This window comes from Oryzias latipes, chromosome 14 (genome assembly GCF_053564925.1).
Source record: "Oryzias latipes strain Hd-rR chromosome 14, Olatipes_Hd-rR_3.1".
NCBI lineage: Eukaryota > Metazoa > Chordata > Actinopteri > Beloniformes > Adrianichthyidae > Oryzias > Oryzias latipes.
In genome coordinates this window covers 8,408,926-8,436,894 of record NC_136250.1, presented here as the reverse complement: position 1 = coordinate 8,436,894, position 27,969 = coordinate 8,408,926, and the positions used below count along the sequence as shown (strand labels likewise).

Sequence of the window (27,969 nt, the reverse complement as noted above, 5' to 3'; positions counted from 1 at the left end):
TGTACTTGCTTAAAGCCCCACTTTAATCATCTTTTGATCTAATTTCAAAGAGTTCCCAGTGGTCTTTTAATTATCATAATGCCATTTTTAGCTAAAATCAAAAAAACCAGTGTCGTTTTCTAGGACAGCGGCAGTAGTTCATCAGAAATGTGCTTCTGAGTTGTGGGCGGGACTTGCGGTGCGTAGTAAACCTTCCCTCATTTCCCATGATTCCTTTGTTTACACTCTCTCCCGCTGCAACCCCATCCTAACATTAGTTGAGCAACAAAAATGGCTGGCAATATTGGAGGTATTCAGCCGTACAGTTTTGGGCCAAATGCCAGCTTAGGCGAGGAAAACAAAGAAGTACTAAATAGTTGTCTACAGGTGGATGGATCCAAACAGGGAGCTTGTGGCTCGCCGATTGTAGTTTTTTACGTCACAACTGCATATTTGTTCAAACTTCATTTTTCAGCCTTTTCCTGATTTACAATGATTTGAATAAAATACATTCTCAGAAATGCAATTTGAATCTCAATGTTTTTTTACATAATTCCACCATCATCAGAAAAATGCCACAATAACATGTTGAAATCACCAAAACCACAATTTTCATCAGAGTGGATTCTTTAAGAGTTACAAGTATTTCGGCAAATGGTATGCTCTGTTATGGATTAGATGTGTTTTTAAAAGAATATTTCTTTTTTTGTGTTTATAATATAAATACATCACATCTCTGGATTTAACTTGATGGCTAATTAGAAAGTGTTGGCAGCAGCTTTTAAAGTTGTCTCATTGTTCAGCAAGTGGTTATCTGCAAAATGCTTTCCCCTCTAAATGGGACAAAATGTTAGGAGTCTTGCACTCTGTTCGGCTAAAACTCCACAATCCACCAATAATGAGGAGTCTCTCCACTCTGGATATGGAGTTGCTGACACAAAGCTTCAGAGGGATACATGGATTATAAATGTGTGACTAATAGAAATAGAGGAATAATCTCTCTCCCTGCTTGGGTTTGCAACTGGCAGGCTTTAGGGGGGGGAAAAGAGGCTCATAGCTTGCCTTTCATCCCAAAAGATAGATGATGTAAAGAAGGAGGGGAAAGGCAGTAGCAGCCATTGAATAATAAAAGTGAAAATGTGATCTTAAGTTTCAGACACTGTGAGAAATATCCAGAAGGAGCAATATGGCAGATAGATGGGGAGAATGGTGACACCCTTGTGTTAATTAGAACAAACATGCCGTCAGATCTATCACAAACTGTGAGAACATCGGCCAAATGGTCCATTTCCTCTTTGGCAGTGGTGGTCGGCTCACTGAAGGCAGCAACTGCTTTTTTCAACTGTTTCATGGAGATAAAGTCTGTAGCTTTTGCACAATTTCAAGCAAATTGCAACATTTCTGTTCTTATTGATTACACAGTTGTAATGTTGAATTCAGGCATCAAGAGGGTTAATGCACATTTATTTCTATTCTTGAGTGCAAAGAAAACAGCTTTTGTTACTAAACAAAAAGCTCACGAAGAAAAGCAACATTCCTTTTTGTCTTATAATATGATGCAACTATAGTTGTGTTGCACCTACACATCTGTCACATCATGTACAAATGGGAAAACTATGTCCTGTTCATGATTAATGCAGTCATCTTTTAAAGAAAAGCAGCAAACATTCTGACTGTCTTTTTCCAGTGGATCTCAAATTTTTGTAATTAAACCTGTATTTAACTTACTGTACCTTTATTGAAGTAATGCTCCTTTACTGGTTCCTGTAATCATTAAATAATAAACTTGTGTTTTAATGAGGCTGATACACTTTTGGACTGCAGATGTTTTATAAATAAATGTATTTGTTCAAACTAAACCATGCCATATACTACAAATGTTTAACTCATTAAGTCTGCCACTGAAAGTTTAACAGTTTGCCAGTAATTGCATTTTGTTGTGGTTACTGAAGATGTAAAATGCAGCATTCAGTTTTGTGGCTGCGCATAAGTCTTGTTTCAGATTTTTTTTTTCCTGAGCCCAGAATCTTCTTGTGTGGCTTCAGTGTCCCTTCCTTATCAGCATTTCCAGATGCAGCAAGAAACTCATCAGTGAAAAGCTCTGATAAACCAGTGTGCTCCCTGTCCGATGTGATGGAGACTCAAACTTGCAGACTGAAGTTGACAACACGTTGAACTGTAAAGATACCTGCACACCAGCCTCGTGTGGCACCTTTAAGAAAGCACCATATGCGGTTTCATGGACATGCATCCTGCCAGGGATGTTCACAAACAAGACAAGCAGGTAGGGGCAGGAAGGAGCTTCTTCTTACTAATGCTTATCCGCCATCTACAGTGGGATAAGGCTTGATGTGAAATATTGAAGCGGTGCAAATCCAGCAAATCTTCCTCCAGGCTCTTTCTTTCACAGCTCTGTTCCAATATTTGAAGAACTTGATGTCATATAATTCCAAATCATAGGCTGAAGTTAAAAACGACCGCCATCAGTGTTGTTGACCTACAAGAACGCCGCAGGAATTCATTTTTAATAAACATCCATGATTTTTGTAAGATGTTTAAACATGTCTTCCTATTCCAGAACTGAGGCAATATTTCAGTAAATTATAAAGACTTATTTCCAGTCGTACCAAACAATATTACTGCAGATTGATGACTTTCTATACTAACAACAATTCTGACAGATACAAAGAAAATTACTCAGACCAAACCTGGTTATTTAAAAAACACTTCTATCAATGTACAGCACCTATTTTCATATTAAATCATAACATTTATCAAATATTTAAACAATTTTATGTTGGCCCCAGTTTTACAAATTCAATACAAAAAACCTCTTAAACCCACTAGTAGCTGTTGATGGAAATATTTTAGAGAGATTTACGTTTGATGCAGACAAGGTTTTCCTCCATCTCCTTCACTGTTTGACAATAATGATCTGAAAAGAATCACAATAAACTGAGCAGAACTTTAGATGTTACTGACAACTTCTTACGGGGATATAAAGATTCAGACAGTGATGTAAAATTAAGTTGATACATAAAAAAGTTCATAAGGGTAAGATGAGTTTAAGTGTGAAAATGAATGCTTTTTACCCAGAATTCATCATGGATTTTCAGGATAAACTGGAGGAATATGTCTACATAGCTACTAATGTGGTCAGATGGCTTTTAAAAATGAATCAAACTTAAACTTAAAAAGGCATTTAAGGTCATACATGGAAACGCTTCACACATGAAAATCCAAGGGGTTTAATTATTCCTAAACTCAAACTAAAAGTTACTTTATTTTTCCCGGTTGAACACAGAACAGAGACAAAAACATTAGTAAAATCAATAAAACACACACTCAGTAAAATACAGACAATATGCACTCAGACCTGCTGAAGCAACAACACAAAAAGTATAGATTAGTTCCATCCATTTCTTTCAAAGTTATAAAAAATAGCTAAATAAGGACACGTTGAGTTAATATACAGTTTAAAAGCCTTTTTTTGCAACAATTTTGGCTAATGGACGTGGTTCATGCCAACATTAAAACATTAACGGAAAACACAGTGATTACTGCTGTCAAAAGTGCAGCAGCTTGGTGTAAAATGGTTAATTACAGTGTAATTCAACACGTCTTCATGGTCTGTCAGAGTTAGGACATTGTCAAATTAGTCATGGTCACAAATATGAGAAACGAAAATGATGTCAGAGAGAGGGGCTGCATAATCAAAAGGTAGAGAATGCGAGGAAATGAAAAGACTTGTTGTCAAAAACGGTTTCAACTCTCATCAGTCTTTCAAACAGCGTCTGTCATTGTGCTGGCCGCTCATCTGTTATTGTGGCAGCAAAAGTGATGAGGAGTCAATTGAACTTTTTTCTGTCAATTCACGTTTCCTCGACAGTTAAAAGTGGGTATGCTCTCGGAGAAGAATGATTAAAGTTGATCTCAAAACTGACGAGCTTTAAATCTTTTCTCATGTAACCCAGGAATTTCACAGGAACTTTCAACAGGAACTCACAGGATTTTGAGCCCAAACACCATAATGCCCTTCAGGATAAAAAAAAAAAGAATACATTAACTAGTTCAATGTTAGCTTTACCTTTATTTATGTTTCTCCTTTCAAAGTTTAAACAGCAAACACCTTTGTAACCTAATCTTTTACCCAGACTTGGGACATGGAAACAGTGAAAAGCCCCCCATGTGGTTGCAGTCATTTACTGCACCTAGTAGGTGATGACAATATTCTATCTGAATACTAACCAACCAAGATTGCATCGCGCGTGTCCAGGGTGGCATGAATGCACTTGTTTTAATTTTTGAATAGTTTCTCCTTTATAAATCTGTCAAGTCATGATGAAGAATGTGTCAATGTGCACTCCTGATTCATAGATTGATTGGTGACTAACATTTAGTGAATGCAATGGTCCTGCAACAGAATGGCAAACTGTACCCAGCCTTTGCCCTGAATGAGCTCCAGCAAACCCCATGACCCACCCACACGACCGGGCAGGAACAGAAGATGTCTGGACAATAATCCAATGCTTTTTATAGCTCAACAAAATAGCTTTGAAACAGGTTATCTTGCAGCGGAATATTTTAGCCCCCTAATTAAATCAGTAATGTCTGAAAACCCGTGGAGAGAACAACAAAAGGTCGCTTCTAATTGTACCGGGTGATTAAAGCAGACTCTGCTGCTTGTCTTAATGTTGACAAATGCCACACCTCTTCCAGAGATTTAAATTAATCAGCCAATTATATACAAGTGTATGTTTGTGTGAGGAAGCCAAAAAAAAACAAAAAACTAACAGTTTAAGGTGTTCATGCTATTTTTAGTAATGATGAAAAAAGCAAAAGTAAGGAACTCATCATCCATTGTGCTTTTATTTGACAATGAGCTTGATAATGAGAATAAATACAGTTTATTTGGAACATCAGACATTCATATTTTTCTCCAATATAACACCAATCTAAGAAGAAGCCCCTATGTTACACTGTCTGGCTAAACTCTGACAAAAAAAAAAAAAATTCTTGACATTTTAAGGGAACACAGTGACCCCTGCTGGCCATATAGGAAACTTCAGGTGAACTGAACAGAGCAAGACAAACATTGTATTTTACATTCCCTGGAGTGTGTCAAGCCTGGCTTTACAGGGGCTGATTGTGGATTTTTTTTTTTTTTTGGGGGGGGGGGGTCTAATTTTAGCCTTTTTGATCCTTAATACTGTCTGATCTTTTGCATCAGATGCAGAAAACGTCTAAAAAAGCAGACTCTGTAATCTGTCATTTTGCTGACATCTTCAGGGGAACAGCTGCACAGCAAAACAAAACAAAAAAATAGAAAGGACAGTGGTTTGTTTTTGACTTACTAAATTTCACTAAAGCTTCTATGAATATCTTGTCTGTTTTTTTAAAATAATACTGAAGGAAACAGATTACACCTTGATGCATCTAATATATAAATACATTTAGATAATTTCCAATATAAACTATTCTAAATTTTATATATATATATATATATATATATATATATATATATATATATATATATATATATATATATATCACTTTTAACGTGATTCAAGCCTATTGAACTTTTTTTAATCAATATTAATAAACAACAGGTTACTATTTGAGAATTTAAGCTTATGGTCTCACCAAGTCACCACACCAACTACTCATTTGACCCAAGAAAAACTGTAAAACACTAAAATTCAGTCTGAGCTTTTATAACATTAATTTACTTTGAAGCAGCATGTTCAGAAACGTTCTAACCAGAGTTATACACTGTATCTTATTTTGAGATTTTTCAGTAACAATCTGTTTCTGTATTTTATCTTAACAAAAGGAAACATGGATTTGAAGAGCAGGAACACATGCATCCTTCTTCTGCATCATGAGAGTTTTTTGCAATCACAACCTACATGGATTAAAATGGCATCCCCAATCTTTTGGGGTCCTTTAAAAATTTAGCATGTTAAAAAAAAACAAGGAAAAACAAAGTTTTTTAAATATTTTTTTATGCCACAAGGGCGAGCCATACACAATACTTACAAAAAAGCCTGTTTTTCGCCCCAAAGGTTTGAAGATCATTCATTAGAGCAGAGACTGTTAAGTTATTTGAAGTATAAAGATTTTTGAAGTAAAAGTCCAAATTTTGGTCTTAATATACAGAAAAGTTCAATCAAAGCTGACTCAAAGGACAAAGGGAGTAAGATAACTGTCAAAAACAGAGGGAATGCACAGTTTCTTTAGGCTTTTAGATAATGGGGGGTGGGCAGAGGTTAAAGCCGGAAAAATCGGCAACATCATCGTGATCATAAAAATAGGGGATTATTTCCATGCAAGAGAGTGAATCAACTCTAAGCTTTCTCTATTGAATCAATTCACTATTTATCAAGGGTTTCTCACAAGATGATTGCTTGAGCATAAAGAGACTGTTATAAATAATAACCAGAATTTAAAAGGTCTCATTTATAATAAACAGACAGCCTGGGAATGGCCTCAAACAAGTTTTATAAAAGATTCTTGTCATAAATTCTTTTGGAGCCATTTTGAATCACAAGAAAAGCCCCTTTGATTTGAACCATTAACTGTTAATAAGAAAGATTTGTCATGCTCAACATTGATTCATAATATCACTATTTTTTCTCAGAAACAGTGTATGAAATTAAATTCTAGGACAATGCTAGTTTAAAATGGACAAGGCGGAACATAGAAGTGCACACACTACACCTCCTGCACACACCCGCTTCCAGGTGGGGTGACAGACTTCCAAAAATCACAAAACAGGTTCTCCTGTGGGAGACAGATCCACATCTCCTATTAGAGTAGCTATCATAATAGAGATGGGTAGAATTTCCTGACTGTTTCAGAGACTGTGAGCAATACAAAGGGAGCATGCCGGCCCGCTGTTGGCAGCAGCTGAGAAGAGGAACATGAGGACCGTCTCCTCCGACTCTCAGTCTGTGACTGACTGATTCACAGTCCACCTCGGTCTCATCTCTGTAAGCAATCCGATATCCTCCCCTTGATGCGTTTACAGCGCGACGCTAATGTGATATGATGACAGAGAGAACAAGGCAGAAAGACATTTCCACAGAGGGTTTGCTCAGAATGAAACAGGCCCATGAATAAAACATGAAGTGACAAGAGAGCAAAACATGATGATTCATACACTGTTTTCCGTTTTCATCAATATAATTTACCCAGTTTGTTTCCTTGCACAACTTCCTGTGTCTGTTTCTACTTTAAAGTTGCACAATCATCCAAATCTCTTAGCCAGATTGTATATTTATTTTAATTGGCTGTCTTTGTAGTCCAATGACTTTATAACGGCTGTCTTAGAAAGTTTGATTCTAAATTGAGACAAGTGTGTAAACACTTTTCATGCAAGCTCTTACAGGGCTTTTTAATCATGACTGCGGTCTACTTTAATATATGACACAGTGAAACATTTCACGGCAGAGTCGACTCACAGTAGATCACAGATTGCTGCTCTGTCTTTATTTTATCATCCCTAGGCTGGTTTGTCCTGTAAAAAATACTTTTTTAAAGATATTTTTGGACCTGTGGCTTGTAATAGCGCATTCTATTTTCATTAAGCATAATTTCTGTATTGATATATGATAAATTTCATCACAACACAATAAGAAAAAGGTTGAAATGCAAACATAATTCCCATACTGGCTTGTTTAAGGTCATTTATTTCTTCTTTTTTACAACAAACAAACCTAAAAGACATCATTTCCGACTGGTAAAGGTTTACGCAGGTCTAATTTTGACATACAACCTTTTTTTAAGTACTTTAACTACTGCAGTGACATGAAATACTAAGTGTTGCAACACAAAACGAGCCAAACCACAGGCTTTTTAGGGTTATTGCGGGTTCCCTGACTGAAATCTGAGAACCGTTTTAAGACTTAATAAGTTCTAAATTAGGAGGAAACACTCACACCCACACATTAAGATCAGCAGCAGTTTCCCATCAGAGCTTTTTTTTGTGCTAAATTCTTATATTTGGGCATTATCTTATGTCCTTATTTCCTTTTCTTGAGTCCAGTTTCAAAAGATTTCTGCTTAATTTCATAAGGACTTTATTACTGTCACAGAATCATCTGAAAAATTAAGTTATGATCATTTGAGAAAAATCTGCTGTTCAACTCCTAAATCAATTGTAACTGTGCTACCTTGCTTTTCTTTTTTACTTTATTATATTGCTTTATTTTAAAGTGTTTTTGGATCGCCTGAGATGAGTAAATTAGAGCATGTGGAAGTCACAGACCTCTGTCATCAATCACAGCAGTTCTGAGGTGATTACAAAAAGCTGAGCGGCAGATGGGCAGCAAAATAAGTCTGATTGAGAAGAGAAAGTCACGAAAAGTGAAATAAATATTGAAAAAAAGAAATCAAATTCAAATCAAACTTACCCAGTCTAAATTCAATCTTATTTAAGGATAAATCAAAAATAGCTATATAAAAATAACAGAATGAAAAAGGGAAACTAATTGAAAAGACATTGAAAGATTGTCAGCATAATTGCAATCAAACATTGTCGTATGACTTCACAACTTGTTGCTTCCCCTTAACTTTGATTTGACATGTTTTTTTAAATGACCAATCTGTGGTTCTAAATAAAGGGAAATCCTTGACTGTGATAAGTCATGTAAGCCATGGGAGGATACAAGGAGGATTGACCATTTTGGTTGTGTTCGTACCCTGCGATGGACTGGCGAACCACCCAGGCTGTGCCCCACCTTCACCTAACACGAGCTCGGATAGGCTCCTGTAGACTCATGACTCCAAAAGCAATTGGGTTGTGGGTGTGACTGTGTTCGCGGGGGTGTTAGAAAATGGATGATTGGAGGATTGTGTTGGCAGCAGCACAATTGTGTTTAGTGTATCTAGTACACTGCTTAAGAGTTTCTCCTCAAAGCAGTGGATGCAGTTTAGTCTTCCTGGACAGGGTCACATAAACTTCAGTTGTTACAGACACTGTGGACCAAATGCTAACTGTGTGTGTACGTTTGTCTTTAGGTACTGCTGGAAATTATCCCAAACAAACGCATTATCTACCTTTATGTGACAGGGTTTATTGCGTTTAATACTGGGCTCCTTGTTCTGGATAGTGACGCCGTAAGCAGAAATTCCAGGAAACTTAAACCCCTCATGGACGGGATTACAGAACAGACGACAGGTGCGTGCCTGGAAGTGACTGGCTTTCATAAGAAACCACGCCAAAAACGTCAGTTGAAGCACCAGAACAAGAAAATAGAAGACCAGGAGCACAGCTCCTAAATAAAAATGGCTGGACTTTAAAATGATTTTGATTCGTTATGTTCCTCATTTGTCCTTTGAATTAGATAAAAAGGTAAACGACTGATATAAACACATTCGTTAAACAAGATTAGTTTTACAAACTGCAAATCAATCAGTAAGTTTACAAATGTGGATTTCTTTACATGAAGATAATGGAAGGTTTCCATGTTTAAGCAGTAGGCCAACTGCAAAACACACTGAATGTCATATCTTGATAAAAAAAACAACCATGGAGGTAATGCAGACCCTTTCCCTGGGATGGCTCTTATAGAGGGTGGGGCTTGGGAAGAAGCTGATTAAGACTAGTGATGAATGATTTTGATTAATGCAAAAGCCAAGGTGTAAAGTTAAATAAGATCAAGATTACAAAGCCTTAAAGCAGCCTCTTAGTAGTCTTTAATACACTTTCTTGCTTCAAATTGTTTAATTTATATAGCTAATAAAATTCATTTTCTTTGATAAAAATAACCAAGTATTGTACTGTTTTCTAACGAATTTCAGTTTTTTGTCAAAGCATGTTAAGATGACACGACCTGACAGATCAAAGAACAGCTCATATTACAACCCATAATAATCAAGAATCCAGCCTGACATGATCAGAGTTGCTTTAAGTGAGATCTTATCTCTGTGTGCCGAGCCAAATCATTTAGACACTCTTGGAAAATATTGAGAAAAAGACATGACAGTGGGCACACCGTGACTCATCTAAAACTTCTCTAAAGTTGCAAACTGCAGTGCTGTGCAGTTGAACATTTGTTTTCCAGATGCACATGCGCATGGGTGAATGAACAATTCCAATTACAGCTACAACCTTCATCGCTCTAACACTCACACACACAGATTCCCTTAACAGACTCCCACATGCCTGTCTGGCATTCCTCTTTATTGATGGCTGACAGCTTGAAGCCCAACACTGAGTGTGGATTTCATTGCTGCTGTGTAATTGACATCCTGTTGCTTGTCAGTGAGTTTTCGTTTTCTCCCACTAATGTGATCAGAAAACCGGTACTTTCATTTTAACCACAACAAACAACTCCAGCAGGAGACGGAAACTAGTTCGTTATAGGGCAGTTTGTTTGCAGCAGTGTCGCTAACATTTGCAGCTGATCCTCCACAACTATATTTGAAACAAATAAAACATGTTATGATCAAATATGTTTAGCCTCCCTTTAGGCTCAACTCCACACGTCTGTATTTTTGTACTGTATGTTCTTGTAAAATATGAAATATATGTTCACAATTTGACTATAGAGTGTAACATAAGAAAATAAAAGCACAAAATCCTAAAACTTTAGGAGAGCAAACAAAAATACGGAATTATCAGGTCCTCGGCTCTGAAGTTTCCAGTACACGTTTTTCTTTTCTAAAAATCTAACCAAGTAATTTCCTGACAAACATGACCAAACACCACTTAAAAATGCAAGAAAAAAGAAAGAAAAAAAAAGAAAAAAAAATCCAAGAAAGTGTCCACTTGAGTCCACATGGCTGTTCCTATATTGTGGAGCCATGTTGCTAACCTCAACACACTTCCTGAAATGTGTGCAGTTGTCTCATCCTCCTGTCAGCATCAGAAAACAAATGACATGTTTGCAGATTAGTTATTTAGTTGGTGCGGCTCTGGTTGGTACGCAGCTTTGGCCCAATTGTTGATAATGGATGCCTAAGGAAAAAGTCTCATTGACGACAAAAGACGACACGAAAGACCATTATGGCTGCTCGAAGTGTCTTGTAATTATATAGAATTATTCAGCTAGGACAGATGTCAGGCCTGTATAATGAAAGGTGTTACTGTCTTATTCACCTGCTTTTATGATGACAAAGTCAAACACACACATAGAAGCATTTAAGGCTGGTGTTTTTCTGGCATTACAGCTGTATAACTAAGGAGTTATTATGACAAAAGCTGCTGTCAGCTGCAACATTTTTTTTAACAGATTCTTTATGAGGCATGGGTACTAAATAAATAGCTTAAGAAACTATTTTGAATTAGAGTGGTTCTCTGTGCAAAGAATTAGATAAAGTAAACCCTCTAAAAATATAATTCTGGGTTTAGTTGTGCAAACAAAGCAATTTATAACGACTTAGGTTAGAGAGTTAGCTTCCTTAGTGAATTCACATCCTTAGTACTAATCTAATCTGTCTGTACTAACAATTTGAATGATCAAACTCATTTCCCTGTGATATATTTCTCTTTTTTACAAAAGCAGCTTTCAGTCAGTTATTAATCTAATATTTTTTAACCTATAAATGAAATTCCTGTCTTTATCCTTTTTAAAATCACTAGCTATTTAATATCTTATGCAACCAAAATTGGTTAAATTGTTAATTAATTTTTCATGTTTCAATAAATTAAACTAATTTTCAAATCTAAATTCCAGCCCTAATGTTCATAGTTTTCCTCCGTTTAGTCATTCAATCTAAGATTACAACGAAATAATTTCCAAAATTTACTTTTTGTCCAAAAGTGTGTGAACTGTCAGTCATCTTATTTATTGTGAATGTTAGTGGTAAAAAGGTCAGAATAGGTAGGAGGGGTTAAGGACATTCTGTGTATTTTATCATTTTATTTGTTTTTAAGTCTGCTAGTCACTGTGTTTTTCTTCTTTGAAAAGTGCTTTATAAATAATTTGATTTAATGTACTTTAGTTATCACCACAGGATGAGAAATAAAACTTTTTTCTTTCCATTTCATATCAGTATCATTCAGCGCTTTCTTACAAAAGTTGTTTTTGTGTTATTGCAAATTCTAATAATGGAGCAGCTTTCAGGATGAGACACCTTTTAAAGGTCACAAAAGTACAAACAAGTGAAATCCTAAATATGCAAGTCCTAGAAAGTTCCTATTATAAAAAAAGATGAGGAAATGGCAGCTAATCCATAAACTAACTGCTGAGACAGCAGGCTGAGCCACAGGTATTTAATGCACTTCACAACTTCAAATTGAGAAGCAATTATGTTCTCGCCTGGGTCGTTTCTAATCCTGCTAAGGGTAACAGAGCCGCACCTACAGTCTTAATTGCAGGGATTACAACTGAAAAGGCGCAAGCTCTTTAACCTGTGCTGTCAAAATCAAAACCTTAACATGAAGAAAGGAAACTTTAATACCTCATTTGCTTAGGGTGAGAACACCATGATTGAAAACAAACTGTTCGAGATCCATTTTTAAGATGTAGTTTCTTGCTTTGAATAAGAATAATTACAAATGTCACATGCAAATTCCTTTAGAAATTAGAGACCTTCACAGTTCAAATGCCACCAATGTCCTGTAGCGCCGATTTAAATTAAGATAAACAGATTAGTTTCTTTTTCCAACATGTAGCGCCTGCATGCTTTTCCTGTGATTCTTTTTTTTTTTTTTTTTTTATGGCCAAGGGAAAGTGGATAATTCTGCATTCTCTGGCATGATCTTCAAGAGCTGGTTTGCAGAATGGGTCTGGACAAAGCTGGACTTAATGCTGCGTGATGGCAAAGGTTTTACAAAACACAGAGAGGCAGGGATCTGACTTTTGAAACTCCCGGAGGAAAAGTGAGGAAACTGGAGGCAGACACAGGCAATGAAGTTCTACAGTGGCTGCTCCTTCAAAGCAACTCAAGGCAAAAGATAAGAGGAGGTGAGAGTGTAAAAGTACAGAGCACAAGGACATCCCCTGGCCATTAAGCAGTATAAGCCCTGACCTTGTTAAAGGGGAAACATTCCCGCCTGCCACCACAGTGTCTGCAGGGGGCGGGGAGTCAAGCTGACTCAATTATGAGCATTTCTCTTATTATAGCCTGTCAAGTTCAAATTTCTTTACTACCTCTGGTCTATAATTCTAATTTAGTTTCCAATAGTTTCAACTAACTTACAATGAAAAATCCTTGCATTTTTTTGTCTTGAATGAATCACCTGGTTTTTATTTTTAACCACAAGTGCTCAGAACAAGTCATAAAATGCATGGAAACATAATTATAACACAACAAGCAGTCATCAGTGGATAATTAAATATGAAATGGGAGAATAAATAATCTTTCCTTAGAGGCATTATAAGGGTAGGTGTTAGTGTAAAGTAGGATTTCGGTGCCATGCATGGGTCAGCATGTTCCAGGACCCTTAAATCACCTGAGCGCTGGTGTAATTATGGTTCTCTGGGACGCCACTCAACCCTCTAATACCCAGGGGGCTCTAGAGCGGCGCCACTTGTTGCGCAAGCATTCACCGAGAGGGAGCTGCAGGGAAAGAAACACTGAGAAAAGGTGAAGGGAACAAGCTGAGGGTGGAGTGGTGCTGGGATGGCTTTTGGCAATTTCAAGGTTAATCCTCTAAATGTCAGCTCACAAAGCAATATGCTGAGTGAGTGTGCGTGCAAGGAGGGCCAGTGACCGAGGCTTTGGGAGGGGGTGGTGAAGCAAATGAAAGAGGCACAATAGGACAAGGTTTAGGCAAGCTTAGAAACTGCACTTTGCCTTCTATGGGAAATTTTTGCTGCGACACAAACAAACAACAAAACGGACATTAAGGCCCAAGTGCTGCAGCGCACATTTTGACTCGATCAGGAAGAGCTTCAATTAGAAATTGTTGGACTTTAACTTTTCAAAGCGCTGAGGACAGAGGCATAGAGGCAGCCAGCTGCACAAGCACGAGTTTTCCTTGTGTGCTTAGGCCCAAAAGTATATATGTCTCTCATGATTACACAAACAAACAAACAGGAAGCAGGATTTGCTTTTAAATTTTTTTAATAAGAACAAATAAATGTTGATCCATTTTAAATGCATTTTCAGTGGTCTTTTAATTACGATTATGCTGTTTTTAGCCAAAATAAAAACTAATTAATTTTCTAGGACATAGTTTCTGGAGAGTGGCAGGAGTTCAATGGAAATTCACCTCAGAGTATTGCATGGGCCCGGAGTAAGGCAGTCCTCATTTCCCATCATTCCTTTGTTTACACTCTCTCCTGCTAGCCTTCAGCCCTACGTAACCCCAAGCTACCTGTGGAACAAAAATGGCGAGCAATACTGGAGCTGTTCGGTCGTCCAGTTTTGGGCCAGTTGCCAGCTCGAATAAGCAAAATGAAGAAGTATTTGTGGATGTAGGCATCTATAAGTGCATGCATCGGAATGGAGTGGAACAGGAAAACTTCTAATCTGATATTTGTAGGTTATTGTACGCAACAATTAAAAACTTTTTCTAATGGCATTTTTTTCTGTTACTTATTCACAGACCTAATTACAGACCTATCTCTAATCTGCCATTTTTAGGAAAAGTCCTTGAAAAAGTTGTCTACCAACAGCTCACTGACTTTCTCTTATTAAACAATTCATTTGATGTTTTCCAGTCAGGTTTTAGACCCCATCATAGCACAGAAACTGCTCTTATCAAGGTAACCAACGACATCCGCCTGAACACTGATGATGGCAAAGTCTCTGTCTTAATCCTGCTAGACCTGAGCGCTGCCTTTGATACTGTTGATCATGGGATCCTTTTGCACAGACTCCAAGACTGGGTTGGCATCTCTGGATCTGCCCTAAGTTGGCTCAAGTCTTATCTAGAAGACAGGAAATATTTTGTTGAAATTGGGAGTTGTGTCTCAGACTACATGGCCTTGACTTGTGGTGTGCCCCAGGGATCGATCCTGGGACCCCTTCTGTTCAACCTCTACATGCTGCCACTAGGGCAGTTAATACGCAGTAACAACATATCTTATCACAACTATGCAGATGATACTCAGATCTATGTGTCACTGACAACAGGTGAATATGGGCCGGTGGATTCACTCAGCCACTGCCTCCAACAGATCAGTGCGTGGATGCAGAACAACTTTCTCCAGCTAAACTCAAACAAGACCGAAGTCAAAGTCAAAGAGAAAGTGTCAGCAGCTACTTTCATTCTCTGTCTCTTAAACCCTCAAATCAAGTCAGAAATCTAGGGGTAATCATGGACTCTGACCTAAACTTTAACAGCCGTATCAAGTCAGTAACATCAGCGGCATTTTACCATCTGAAAAACATTGCCAAAATCAAAAACATAATGTCAAAGCCAGACCTGGAGATACTTATTCATGCATTTGTCTCCAGTAGGTTAGACTACTGTAACGGCCTGCTCACCGGCCTGTCCAAACGAGCTGTAAAACAGCGTCAGTACATCCAGAATGCTGCTGCTCGAGTTCTGACCAAAACCAGGAAGTATGATCACATTAGTCCTGTGCTCAGGTCTCTGCACTGGCTCCCTGTACCGCAAAGAATAGACTTCAAAGCAGCTCTGCTTGTGTACGAGTCTCTCCATGGCCGAGCACCAAAGTACATCTCTGACATGTTAGTGCCATATGAACCATCTCGTACTCTGAGGACCTCAGGGGCCGGCCTCCTGTTGATTCCCAGAGTCAGAACTAAACAAGGGGAATCAGCGTTTCAATATTCTGCAGCTAAAATCTGGAACAGCCTCCCTGAAGTCGTAAGACAGGCCTCTTCTGTGCTCATGTTCAAATCTAGACTTAAAACATTTCCGTTTAGCCGTGTATATGACTGAAAGGTCCTATCTGCACTTTTCTTTCCTTTCCTTCTTTTATTTTTAAATCAATTTTAAATTTTTTTCTTTTCTTTTAAAGTAAATTTTACGTTGATTATTTCTATGATGTATTGTGATTTTAATGCATTTTTCTGTTTTGTGAAGCACCTTGAATTACTTTGTGCACGAATTGTGCTATACAAATAAATTTGCCTTGCCTTGCCTTCACAACTATTTGAATAAAGAAACAGAAATGCAATTTTAATTTTAAAGTAGGAATGCTCGGCATCCCTTCGCCGCAAGGGTTAGCCCTTAAAAAAATAGTTTACAGGAAAAGAAAAGAAAACACACAAACAGTGCAAAACATTTCACTTCGACAATACATTCTTCTAACCCGTCCAAATGCCCCTACAATTGGACGGGTAGGGAGAAGCTATAGGGGCAGGGGAAGAATTCCTATCCGACCTGAAAATAGACGATCAATAATGACTTTAGAATTCTCTGAAAGACCATGACAACGTTTTAAAAATCTGTTCTTAGATTTGACATTAAGAATTTATTTTCTTCCTAACTTGATGTTAGATTGCAGTTTTATTCAGAATATCTGAATTTACTTTAAATGCAAAGCAAAAGTGTAACCTGTAATTGACACAAAGAGCTGGTAACATCTAAGTTCTGAGAATAGTAAATAACATCTGACATTTTAAACAGCGCTCTTCCCTATCACTCCATCTTTACGAGATGAGGCAGCACAAAGCTGTTTTCCATACAATTAAGATAATATTTATGCTGGCGCCAAGCATTTTCATGCCCGTTTTCTGATTTTTATTTGAACTTCAAAGACCCTTAGCACCCATCAATCTCTGGTCTTCACATGCAAGGATGTTCTACTACAGTGAAATCTCAAAACAAAGCAGCTGCAAACCCAGATCTAACCATATAAATTAATGAATGTCAGAAGAAAAGAAAAGAAAAGAAAAATCAATTTCACATTTTCATTAGAGAAAGCTGTAACATTTTATTGCACTGAAACACATTTTCATGTGTTGCTGCGGTTACACTCTCATCTGATAGTTGTGCACGGATCAATTTGTTTTGCCCCTTTGAGAAAAGGCTCTTTCCGTCGCAAAGAGTTATGCACAGATGAAGATAGGAGAACATGGATGTATAACATGTTGGAGGCACACAGTTGATATTTCCAGCTCTGTGACTTTAAAGTGTCACAAGAAACATTTTTTGTATATCAGCACTTCTATGACTGTTACCAACCCAGATATATATATCTAAGTCTTATTGACAAGTTTGTAATTTAAGTGACTTAAATTGAATTTTGACAAACCTGTAAATTATTTAAATGCTTTTATGTGCGAGTGTGTGATAGCTTCAGATAAACCCGGCATATTTTTTACTATTGTCAATGTGGGTCCGGTGTTGTATCTGGAGCCCGAATAAACATGCATTTTTAGAGGCCCTGGTGTGACATGTTTTGGACATTGTTATTTATTCAGCATTTCCACAGTGCTTGCGTGCTATAACAACAAGCACAAATATTTAATTGGTCATGGTCCTCCTAGTAAATAAAATGATCTTCCCAGATAGAGTAGCTCTCCTGTGGTCGTGGGTGTATTTCTTGAGTTGCGTTATATAATCAACTTAGTCATTTTAGCGCATTGTCTTTTAAAAATGTTTTCTGTTGGAAAATTACAATTAAAAAAAAAATTCTCACTTTGATTTTATCTTCTGGAATCATTTCTTCCTAATTCAACAACTATACCAGAACCAAGAACTGTAAATAATGGCATTTTTAAAGAAAAAGAAAAAAAAGGAAATAAAGTATATGAGCAAAGGCACATAGATTAGATCCTTCCTTTTCCAAAAAATCCATTTCACCCATCGCTTGACTCAGATTTGACAGGATTCCTGGTAGTTTGCTGAAGTAATTATGTGTGGACATGGTGCAGAACAAAGCAATCAGGGAGGGTCCCTAAATATGTTGTCTAGACTTGGTGTCTCGCTCCCTCTCTATGCGTCCCTCCATTCATTGTGAGACCTGTCGTCTGACCTTACAAGGAGTCAACCTTTTACTTTAAAGAGGACCCACTAACTGCCTCCAGCTCAAAACGTTCCCTTTATCCTTTAATAAAGCATGAAAACATTTTCTTTCCAATATGGCAATTTTCTTTGAAACGTCAATTGATTTCAGCAGAGACTGAGAGCTATAGTATGGCCTCTGACTGTGGGACTAACAAGAGACAGTTAGTCTCACCCTTTCAAATGGCCCAGCTTTGAAGTGGTGAGGATGCTGCTTGTAATCAACTCAACTGATTGTAACAAGGCACCAGAAAGCAAAAGAGCAGCAGAGCACTGTTGGGTGGTTTTACAGGACTTGTTTGGGTAGAGTACTAATTCACCATAATGACAGCCATTACTCCAAATGCAAACAGTGCCACTCAGCTCTGTAGTCTTTGGGTCAGGCCTGCAGATGCAGCCATTGCTCTAAAACACAGGAACAGAGTAATTACAATAACTATGATTAAAGTGGGAGTTAAAAACACATGAATATTGAATCGCTATGCATTTGGTAGCAAAATCAAGTGTGTCACGACTTAAACAAATACGGGTACAACACAAAAGTCAAAACTCAAAGATCAGTTTGCTCTCCATCTTCCAGCCTATTTGAATTTTTTTTTTCTGAAAATGTTTTTTTTTGTTGATAAAGAATAGTGATTTGTTCATTCTTTTTTCTTTTCTCATTATCTGGAATTGATCTTTTTTTCTGGCTTTCATTACAGTTAATTATTTTCAGAGCAGAAAGGACATCTTACAAGATTTGGAAAAAAGCTGAGAGAATGGAAAAAAAGGAAATAAATACAGCCCCCCCAGTAATTTTCTCCACAAATTTGTTGAGATGTCCAGTTTCAGTTGGAAAATGTACATCGGGCTGGATTTGTGTTTAACATGTAAGGTTAAAAAGGGTTTCATCAATGTAGCAGGAAAATATCAGAAATATGTTTAGTGGTCCGTGTGGTTTGTGGTGTAATTTACAATATTTATTTATCAGAAAAAATGATTGTGGGTTCTTATGGGTTAAATTAAAGTATATTTTAAAAAAAACAAAAAGGTTAATTTTTAAGATAAAAAAATGGCTACACAAACAAATTGTAGGCGTCATTTTTTTGTTGGCAATTTCTTATATATTGTAAAAAACACAAAACTCTGTCTACAGAATAATCAAATATGATCATAAATGAACAGGATTTAGTACAAAAATTGTCCTTTTTGTGCAGGATGCCCTTATTTGTGCATCATGTGTTGTTTGTAACATATTTGTAGACAGTAAAAAAGCCAAAGGATATGATGTGGAGTATTTAAAGCTGTTTTAGTGTTCATAATTATGCATTGTCAAATATTGTTAATTCATCAATTTCTACTCAGGTTTACTTCCCAGTTGTTGTAGATGGCATGTCTTGTTTGTAAATTTAATTTAGCCTATAATTAAAGAAAAATAATCATTTTCACAGTTTTTGGAAAATGTTGGGGCTGCATATTATTGATTTGATAACCGCATGTAATGATTTGATAAAAGGAGCCCGTGGGCTGTTGAAAATATGAGGCCACATTTGGCTGTTTGGCCTGGGCCGGACTTTGGACACGCCTGTTTTAAAGCTGTTTGTTATAAAAAACAATCATGGTTGTATTATTGCAGGATTTTTATTTAAGTTAATGCCATCTCTAAGAGCAAAACCATTCTACATGTACATTTTGTCATTTTTATCCTGCACAGATGAAACATTAAAAAAAAGTATATATCACAGAATTTGCACAATTTATTTTTTTGCACCGCCAATGGTCAGTAAAAAGTTAATTCTTTAAACCTAAAATTGCATGTTCAAATGCCAACCACAATAGTTCCAGTTAAAGTAAATTCAATCAATGCAAATTATTTTAAATAAAACATGTTTCAACCCTAAAGCAGCTGAGTTTAAGAACTAATGAACGTCAGTGTACAAACTATCACTCACAAGGTAAAACTGGTTCCAGCCTGCAGTCAGTTCAAAGGGAGCATTCAGAGGTTGAGAACATTTGACCCTGTGGTTGAAAAGAGGGTCAACAAAAACGACTCCCCCGTTTCCTCACCCTGTTAGGGGTCAGAACAAAGATCAGTGGAGTTTAGTGTTTCCCCCATTATCCATGATGTCCTACATCAGTCCTTGCCTTTACAGTGAGCGGAGTCATAGTAAAACAGCAGAATTCCAACAGTGCACAAACAAACATGGAGGAATGTGGTATCTCATGTGCAGATACATTTTTTTTCCTCTTTATCTTCATCCACTCCTGTCTCACATGGATTTCTAAAGATTTAAACACACATTGGCTTAGCGATTTAGTCATATATCGAATGAATTACCTTACATATGAGGGAACAGCAGCTGACCAAAGAGTCCGTCTCTTCCCCTCTGCTGACCTAACATGACCCAAGATGGTTGCGACTGGCTTTGATGTTTTCCTTGTTTTCCGATTTGTTTTTCAAGTGACGGACTTTGTTCTTTATGACTCAATAAAAATAAGTCTTTAGCTTAACAGCAGGGACCTCAAGCCGAACATGTCAAAGACTGAAACACAAAGGTAAGTCAGGATGAGCCCGCTGCTGATGACGAACCATCAACCTTAAAAACCTCATTGCACTCATTACTAGACATCTGAGCAAACACTTTTAATGATTTTTCCATTTCCAAATAAAAACTGGACGGCAAAAGACAAATTATTGCCCTATTTATTTGCTGAAATTAAATAAAGCATTTTAATTAAAAGTCACTAATAATTAATACAAGGAAAACATCTGTTGCAACTATGACTTCTGCAGGAATCATCACATCTGGGGTGGAGCCATTTAGATTTTTTTTTACAAAGACAAGAAAATAATTTTGCATAGAAAATCTAATGTCACAGTAGTGTCTCACCCCTGGGCTTCAAGATATAGTGGCAATTAAAATGTATTAAAACTGTTTAATTAAACCACTGATCATGGGGAAGCTTTTTATTCTCGCTTTCCATAAACCTTTCTGGTTTAGCACTCATTAAATTCTATGTGTCTCACTTCATATTTTTGTGTGCAAACATACCAAATTCCCACATAACTGAAGGACAACAGTTGGGAAAATGTCAAACTTTTTTTCCACCATGAAATGTCTTTTTCTGTAATAAAAGTTTCTCTGGAGGAAATGTGTTGTTGTGGTTTTATAATGACACTTGTGTGGATTTTCCCGATCTCTGGAAAACTTCCCAGAACACAGCGCACACTCACACAATCACATGCAAAACATGCACACAGAGAAATGCAAAAGCTCGCATAGCCCCTCCAGCGCCACTTAAAAACAATTACACCTTTTCACTGCTTTTCCATAATAACAAGTGTCCTTGTGATTTACACGATGGTCTTGCCATAAATCTTACTTGTCAGAGCTAATTAAGCTATAGCATGGCATGGGGAATCAATGTAACTATCCGAGGGTCATAAGGCCCCTGGCTGATCTCTTTTAGTCTGTTTGGAAGTTGAGTGATTGACATAGAAACTGAAGTCATGGGGCTGGGATGCACTCTGAGTCATACCTTCTGAGACAGAGAATGTGAATGTGTTGGAGCCTCTTTCCCACTTTGTTGTCAATTACTAAGTTAACAAACTTTTCTTGCTCGGGACAGACCTCAAAGTAAAGGGAAAATTAGCGAGATATATGGAAAGCCTTTTCTGCATGTATTTGATGTCGTGTGTGATTAAAGTCGGTTTGACTTCCCTCTTTTGGTCTGTAGTGGTTGACCTGTAAAATACTAAGATATTTCCTTCTTGATGAAAAAAAAAAAGTACAAAAGCGTTATTACTTCCTCATATGCAAGCACTGAAGATCTGATTTCTACCTGACAGAATATTTGTTAAATCTAGATGCACATTTCAGGTCAAAGGTCAACGCTCACTCCAAACTTTCCACCATTTCTCCTTCAAATGTTCAAATATTCCCAAAATCCCAACATTTAAATCAAATTCAATTTGTAACATTTAAACTTAAAGACCCGATCATCTTTTGATCCATTTTAAAAGCGTTCCAAGTGGTCTTTTAATTATGATTATGTCGTTTTTTTGCCAAAAATAAAAAAACCTGTGTTGTTTTTTTAAAACAGTTTCTGCAAGAGAAGTTTATTAGAAATTTGCCTCCGAGTTGTGGGCCGGACTGTTGGCACAGAGCAACCCGGGGGCAAAATATCTTAATCGGATCAATGGTCGGATTAAAATTTAACTATGTCCATGGGATCAGAAAACTTTTTCCGATTAGAACGAAGATTTCACATGGTCACACTTTAAGTCTGAATAAATCATTTGGGCATGCACAGTAGTGTTGAAAAAAAGAAGAAGAGGAAATGAGTCCCACTGTAAACAAGTCTATGGCTGCCATTAACATTCATGCAGCAGCTCGGTAATATCCGAGATGATCTTCTAAATGTGCTTTTATTTATGTTATGAATGTTATGAAGTGCCTGTTCGCTCATCATTTTATTTTTAATCCGTGTGGTCAGTGCTTTTTTGTGGAAGAACGAAGCTGGAAGAAGCCAGGGTTAGGCGAAGGCTAACACGCGCTAACAACATTAGCCTTGTTTGATGAACACAAAATCCATGCGGGAAATGCCGCAATCTGCATCTTGGCTGCACGTAAATATGTGGGAATAACATCAGCCTTTATTTAGTCGGGACACGACTGGAAACACAAATCCATGTGATTGTTTGAAAGATTTCTAAGGACTGAGCGGCATTTCTGCTTTGAAAAGCTAACACACCGCCCCACAGCCACTGTGTGAGAAGGCGGCCTGAGCTCTGCTCAGACACACTGTTAACCCAGAGCGGCGGGTCGGAAGCCTCCCCCCCCGAAGCGCACACGTAACAAAGCACCACCGCCCTGTCCGCAAACACAAAGCTATAAGTCCAGCTGCTCTGCTCAGAGACACGGTTCACTCGAGCGGAGCAGCCGGTCGGTCCTGTTTGAGCTCCAAAGCTTTCTCTGAAGCACCGCACCTTCTATGCGTGACGTAAACCAGAGCAGTAGTGACACACGATCGGAATGAACCGTTTACATGCAACACGGCTGGATCAACAATCTCCATTACCCACCTATCTCGATCGTAAAGAAATTTTGATCTGAACGAGTCTGATCAGGGCAAAGTATTCCGAACGGCATGTTTACGTGACGCATTCTTCTTCAGATCAGGCAATCTTTCCGATTACTTCTGTCCATGTAAACGCAGCTTATGTTTAGACTCCCTCATCCTAGCTTACAGTCCCTCACAACCCCAACATTACCAGTACAAAGAAATAGTGAGCAATACTGAAGCAATCAAGCCATAAAGTTTTTTTCAGCCAGATGCCAGCTCAGATGAGGAAAACAAGGACGTGTTGGATCTAGTCATCTAGAAGTGGATGGAGCGGAGCACGAAGCATGTGGCCCGCTCAGCGTATTTTCAACGTCACAAGTTCTTTTTCAAACAATAATTTTTTGTCAACACACAATATTCACAAAGATTTGAATAAAGAAATCCTCAGAAATGCTGTTTTTAAGCTAAATTTTCTTCATCTATGTCCACTACTATCATGGGAACACATGTAAAAAACACCATTTTTCTCTTTTTTTAATGGGAGTGGGTTTTAAAAAAAAAAAATCATGAAACAACAACAAAAGAAATCAACAAAATACTTCCTGTATCTACTAAAGGCTTTAAGGGGCTGCTAGAATTCAACATGGCTGTCATATAAACAAAGTCAGTGGATACAGAGTCCCAAACAAAGAAGTAAAACTTGCACAGAAATACCAAGCTATGAATCCCCATTTTTGTAACCTTTTTCTTGACTTGTCAGGTTAAACATTGGAATATAGTAAACAACTTATTTGAATGTCACAATTGAAAGGCTGTTATTGTTGTTGTACGGGAAATTTATGTCCTGTACAAGAGGAACTGTCCTGGTGATTAGTGACGGGACTGAACTTCAAAAGTATTTAAGGTGTAATGTATTATTTACTAAGAAATGAAAAATGAGGTTTGTAATAATTGGCTGTGGTAAAGGGAAGTTATGACTGTAAATTTGCACATGAAGGTGCTGTCAAAATCTGTCAGAAGGAAACTGTTCCAAATGCATAATTGCACTCAGTAATTTCCTGACTGGTAGTTATTCTCATAATAGCTGTTTGCTGCGTGCCAAGGTCATGAACTAAACTAGATTTTTCTAGATAACAACTAAATGAACTACGTGGTTTTAAACCTCAAATGATTGGGAAAAATCCACCTGATTCCTTTTGCAGAGGTGCAGTGATAAAAAGGCAGATGTGAATAAATACTAGACCAAAAAATCATCACAAACCCACTGTTCTGTCCTCTATAGCAGTCTACTGCTTCTTCCTCGCCTGAGGCCTCGCAGTCATCAGCTGACTATACTGTAACTGTAGCCTAGAACTGACTCAAGCAACAGGGGACCTCCTCATCTTCTTATTAGGAAAGTGGACATCAATCTTTCACGTTAAAGGGAGCCTCATTCAGTGCCTTCTGAATAGATCTGTCTCCAGTGTTCACAGTTAATTGGCTCTGGCGCCATTGTAGCATTCAAGGTATTCATTTAGGTGCATTACAGGCGGAAGTTCTGAGGGCTTCCCAAGCTTGTAGAGAAAGAGAGGCGGGGCAGATGGCAGCTCTGAGGTCATTTGGATCCAAGTCAAAACAAGGTGATTAGCTTCAGTTTGCCAACAGTTTACATCACGTCCCACCAGTTTTACAGGCGTTAAGAACACTTTTTTAAGTAACCGCACATGAAAGAAATCCAGCGCAAGAATCTCTGCTAAACCAAATGTGTGAATTAATGAACGCTGATTCACTGTGGCGACTTCTAAGGGGATGTGCTGAAGGGTGAAGAACAACAAATGTCCATCAAAAATGTTTGTTTCCTAAATGTGACACGTGACGGCGTCACAAGCCTTGGAGTGTTAACCATCATGTGACACCTTTGTAAAAAAAAAAAAAAACTAACTTTTTTTAAGGAGTTATGTGATAGAAAACATGTAAGGGTTGACACTTTTCAAGAACAGTCCCCAAAATATTAGCCCTTTGCCTAGTCTACCCTTTTTCATTGGATTTTTGTTTAACATTTCTACCGTGCAGACTAAAGGAGGATTAAAAACTATTTTTTTTTAATGTGAATGAAATCATAGGTGGTGACATTTAAGGTTTTTCTTTGTGGCATTGATCTTAGTGGAAAGAAAAAGATTTAAAATAAATGTTCTTTTGCTTCTGAATGTACAGAATTTTAAACAAGTTGCTTTCCCAACTTAGTGTCACAATAAAACTGTGTTGGCATTAATGGGAATTTTATTAGCAATGTAAGTGCAGCCCGGCCTGCTGATTATCCCCCACAAAACATTCCACCACTTCAAAGCCTCTGCTGTAATTACAGTGCTCGGAGGTGTGTGCGCCCCCTCACAACTAGAGGCTTCTCAAGATGCTGTCACAGACGCACGCACACTGCACAGACTTCCACACCACACCAAACAAGCTCAGACAAATTGCTTTTGCTATTATCAAGCTTAAATGATATTATGGAAAAAAGGAAGTGGGATGTGTGGGTAATTTTGCTAAACCCAGGGGGGCACCCCTGTCATTTAACCCCACCTTCTCTTTTCTTCCGGTGTTTCCTGCATCTGTGTGCATTCTTCTTGTTTTCTTTGCCCAAATTAAAAAATCAAAATTTTTTTTTTACAATTTTTGGGCCGGTGCATTTCATTGCACATGAGTTTTTAATCATCTAGGGCACATATGTCAAACTCAAGGCCCGGGGGCCAAATGTGGCCCTCCATGTAATTTTATGTGGCCCCCGAGAGCATGAAAGTTTTTGATTTCTTAAAATAAAAATAAAAATTGGTGTGTATTTTAATATCAGATTGGGCAACTATACATTAGGACTTAAACACTGTCCATATAACCTAACCTGACAGAATCAAATTTAAAAGGATTTATGATAGAGTAACAAGCAAACATATGTTTTCTATGCAACTGTAATTGTCACTTTCAAAAGTTATAATAAATAAATAAATTAGTTGTTTAACATTAAGGAGTAGTTACATGTATGTTTCATTACATTTAGTTACATGTATAAGTTATATCCGGCCCTTTGAGGACAGCTGCTGTACTGATGTGGCCCTCGGTGGAAATGAGTTTGACACCCCTGACACCCCTAATCTAGGGAATTGATAATTTTAATAAATAGGCTGCAGATCTGAATAAACGGATTTGTCATTGAATTATGCAAAAATCTTTAGGGATTTCTAGTAGAAGCACTTCATCTGTTGACATTAAAACTGATTTATAATAAACCAAGAAAATGACAAATGATAAGCAGATTAGATAAACACAAAGAAATTTAGAAAATAGATTATCAGGCATGGACAAGACTGCTAGAAAACAGATTAAGGAAGTTGCAAAGTCCTATATGAGAAGGAATACATGATTTTTTTTAACTACATCAAGAACATTTGCAGTGAGTACAGGGTAACAGCTGATATGATTGTGAGAATAAAATCTAGATGAAACAAATTGAGGAATTATGCCAACAGAACTGGCCAAAAACGTGTTATGTGACTGATTGACAGGGTGCCTGTGCCTGCAGGATTATACGCACAGCAAGAGAGAAGGAGAGGTGGAGGAGGAAGGAGGTGGGGATTCTGAACAGAGGAGAAAGAAAAAAAAAGCAACAGTTTCTCCCCCGAGGAGTCAGTCCTTTCATCTGGCCGCTCACTGGCGCCTTCACAAACCTCTGATTGTCTGTGAAATAACCCCACTTTAATAAGGCAGTAGCAGCAGCCTCCTGGGAACGGAGTTACTCCCCACACTCTTGACATAGACAAACTATCGGGCCTCTTGGCTACATGCAAAATACAGAAGAAATGCTCCAAATAAATCTGTCCTCCAGGGTGTTTTGCTGCAGAGAGAGACCATTTCTGAACTTTAGGGAAAATCTAAAAAGACAATTTATTCCTGTGGAACAGCGCGCCGTCCTGTTCAGGCCGGGTGGAGCTCCTCAGTCACTCCTGCAGCCACTTTGATATTTTAACAGAAATACAACATGTTATTTAAAAAAAAATTTAAAACTAGAATAGATTTTTAGCTAGAGTTCATCAAGCAAAGAAAAAAAAAATCCATTTAGAAATGACCTTTGAGTTAAATACACTTAGCTCATGAAATGGCTTATGCAAGAATGACTCGAGGGCAAAACAAGGTTATTTGAAAGATTTTCAGCTGAAAATATTATTTAACCTCCACTGATACAGACCAATAAAAACAATTTTTCCCTTTAGGAACTGGGAAATTTCCTTTGACAAATCATGAAGCTGTCCAAGTAAAAAATTATAAGAAGCTCTGTGAGGGATGTCTTTAAATCTGAAATATATCAACCGATTTTTGAGTCTGCTACAGAAATGGACAATGACGTGCAAGTCAAATCCAATTTACCTCCAAACATGCTCAGACACCAGTGAGATCAAGCCAGACATTAATTTTATGAAGCAATTTGCTCTTTGGGGTTAGAGTTGAACCTTTCTGTAAATGCTGGATTGCACACCAGAGCTTTGTGCATTACGGCAAAAGTCCCCAATAAAGGAGCACCAAACAAATGGGAGGAGAGATTAGAAAAAAGAAAAAAAAATGTTTTATATAGGGAATAATTGTCCCTAATTACCTGCATGGGGCCCATGTTTGCACATGCAGTCTCATGTGTTTTGAGTTGGAGCTAATTCATTACAGAAGCTCAACATGTGATAATGTTGTCAGTATCTTATTTTACAGCCTAGTTCGTTGTAGTCGTTTAATAAAGCACACAACATGACTTGAGGGCAGTTTGTGTTTTCAGAAACAGATCGATCTGGTTGGACAAACCCATTCATCGTTACAGCCCTAATGTACTCCATAAATTGAAGCGTTTTATTGACTTGGGAAAATTGATTACTTTGACCAAATATTCGACCAGAACATGTTTAAAACTAGATTCCTCAGAAGTGGAACATCCCCTCTTTTAAAAACAATAATCGTGCAAATTAATTATTTTAATGAAATGAGTAACTAAATCTGAATGGGATGCTGCTATGCTTTACAAAAAACAAACAAAAACAATCTGCCAAATTCCTATT

At 37.5% G+C, this 27,969-nt stretch overlaps 1 long non-coding RNA gene across 2 annotated transcripts in view; it reads right to left on the bottom strand.

Annotated features, from left to right (window-relative positions):
- LOC105355568 (uncharacterized) overlaps positions 1 to 20,310 on the bottom strand; it is a 37,768-nt gene extending 17,458 nt beyond the window's left edge. Inside the window, exons 1-2 of one of the 2 annotated variants that reach the window (XR_013647426.1) lie at positions 20,172 to 20,258; positions 19,786 to 19,901 (exon numbers count right to left, since the gene is read on the bottom strand). This is a non-coding gene — a long non-coding RNA (uncharacterized LOC105355568). Of the gene's footprint in view, positions 1 to 19,785; positions 19,902 to 20,171 lie in introns of both variants that reach the window. The other variant, XR_909949.4, reaches the window with a different exon arrangement.
- Between the last annotated feature and the right edge of the window lie 7,659 nt (positions 20,311 to 27,969).